Below are 2,840 nucleotides of genomic sequence, written 5' to 3'. Positions count from 1 at the left end.
GAGAGTTCATGAACATATTTCAAAGATTAGTTAACTTGAAGAATTGTTTTTAAGTCTCCCCTTCTTTTGTATTCCTACTGCTATCTCAGTAGTTCAGGCACTTATTATCTGATCTCCTGCATTATTTTCCTTCTGGTTTTCATATTTTCAGAATATCTCCATTTAATCCATTTCAACAGATGGCAAACAGCAGGAAGGCTAACCTAAGTAGAGTAGAGGCTGGGTATGAAACAAACATCGACTTAGCTGCTTAAGGCTCCCTGGGAGTGGCTATGGAAGATACTTGCCAAATTAGAAGCAAACTTAATTTTGTCCTAATGGCCTCACTTATCAGTCCATTCCTCAGTCTGTGAAATGTTGGTCGTCTCTGAGAGGTAGAAAGGAACAATTAAATCTAATATTCTTTTTATTCTTCCAGTCTTCTTTTCATATTTTATCTTGTGGAACAGAAGGTCAAGCACTTGAAATAATAGTAAAATATTACAAACAATACTATCTCAACCCAGGTTGCTACTAAACTTTTTTGTGTAGTAACGTCACATGCATTAATATATTGTGCCAAACAATTTTTATATTATACTATACTGTTAGGAAATTATTTCTTTTTAAATTAAGTGGTGGACTTCCTTTCTTTCAAAGATTTCTGACAAGATTACCATGCTGTCCAAATATGGAGGATAAAATGCAATTTGTATAATCTTTCTTGAGGAGTTTTGATGTTCTTCTTGAATAGTTCTTAAAAATTATTAAGCAAATGGCACATCTTGTAGTGTCATATAAAATGAAATATACATTGTACAGTTTTGTATCCCAATTATTTTCCAAACGAGGACTGTTTAAGAAGTTCATATTCACCACCAACTGTGCCTTCTCTGTGATTCCATAAACTATGAATTACGTAAACTTACAAAACTTTAATTGATGCATTGTCTTTTGTACTGAGACTCTTTCAAGTGGTGTAAAGCTATGGTATGCAGTCCCATAGCCAAAATTGACCTGTTTTTTAAACTCTGGAAATGGAGCTTTTCTGAATTGATAACATATGCACTATAAGTATAAATTTTGTGTTTAAGAAATTTCATAGAAAAGAGTTTTATATGCATATATTATGTAACAAATAAAGTATATGATTGAAATTACTTTTGCCTATTTCTTCTTTTGTAGTGTGGTAGTAGAAAGTTTAGCATTATATATATTCATCTTTTACACATGCAATCTAATTAAATTTTACTTGGATGTTTCCTGTCTAGATCTTGTCTCCCAAACTTTAGCCTAATTTTTCTCAAAGAACAATAACACAATAATGCTTTCAGTGTTACTGAAAATTATCAAGACATTTCTGGCAGTAGTAATCAGGAAATCAGTAGAGAAGTGAGTTCCTTCTAAATCAACCTCATCAACAGAGGGGAAGAGGTTGGATGACTGCTTCAGTCCTACTAGCTCTAAATTTCTGTGATTATTATTATTCAAATAATCCCCTAAATTGTAAAGCCCTAAGAGATAAACAGTTTACTGTGAATGCATGGATTAATTAAGGAAGAAATCAATGAAATTTAAATAGACAATAAGTATTTTAAAATGTTCAACTCAGCAATAAACAAATAAGTAAATATCATCACTTGCATTTAAAATATGAAATATTTTTTGAAATATCTAACACCAATGAAAGGATAAATTGAGATTGTCACTATGTATAAAGAGCATGTTTAAAATATCCTTAACAGTTTTTTTAGGCAACTCTACTTCTAGAATTGTAGCCTAAGGTAATAATGAGATACACACAAAGTTTAATGTATGAGATTGTTTGTTCAGATCAAGCATGAACCAATGGCAAGGCCAAGGAGAAAGCCACAGCAAATCTGCTGAAAAGCATGCCTGTGAATTTATGTAAATCCTTCCAATAGTAACAGAAATAAGTAGATGATACACTGGAAGTGCCATGTTTCTTGCTTCGCTAGGAAAGATATTTATCACTGTAATCTGGATTAAAATGTAGATTGGCTTCATTTCTTCAGATAGGGTGGTGATATTAGGGAAAAATTATACTGCGTGTGTAAAAATAAATTTCATTCAAAAATATATCAATAGATTGACAAAAATGAATTGACAGATGTTATTTATTAGTTTATGAAATACTCTATGATCTATTCAGTTACTAACCCAAATTCTTCATCCTTCCCTGCATCTCAATTTTTATCATATCTACATCATGACCAGATGGCAATTTCCCATTTATTATGTTTGAGATCAATGATGTTATGTGGATTTGGGCATTTTTTATTCAAACAATGGTTTGCATTGCACTTGTACATTGAAGTGCACTTGAAATTTTGCCACTGTAGTTAGACAAAATTCCAATTTGTAGTTAGACAAATTCCAATGCGAGAACAAGAGCTACTTCTGCCAATGTATAGATACTTAACATAAATAGTGGTTTTAAGATGCTGAGTTTTGTAGCTCTTTATAAGGTAGAACAAGTTAATTAATAGGTATCTTAAAATCTAGAAGTGGTTATAAAAAGTGCACAACATGGCCTCTTCCCCACTGGTGTAGGAGCCAACCTGAGCCCTGGACAGTTCTGGGAGCCTCAGTGACCATGTCTTGCCCCCCACACACACACACCCTCGTGGGAGGCAAACTGAGCCCTAGACAGCTTCAGGAACCTTGGTGACAGCACTTCCACACCTCCCCCACTGGTATGGGAGCCAAGCTGAGCTCCAGATAGTTTTGGGTGCCTGGGTGACGATGCCCTGCACCCCCCACATTCTCACAGGAGCCAAACTGAACTCTGCACAGCTTTGGGAGCATTGGTGACCACACCTAAACCACCTTACACCATT

This window comes from Chinchilla lanigera, unplaced genomic scaffold, assembly GCF_000276665.1.
Source record: "Chinchilla lanigera isolate Chin_1 unplaced genomic scaffold, ChiLan1.0 scaffold00130, whole genome shotgun sequence".
NCBI lineage: Eukaryota > Metazoa > Chordata > Mammalia > Rodentia > Chinchillidae > Chinchilla > Chinchilla lanigera.
This window is presented reverse-complemented; position numbering follows the sequence as displayed.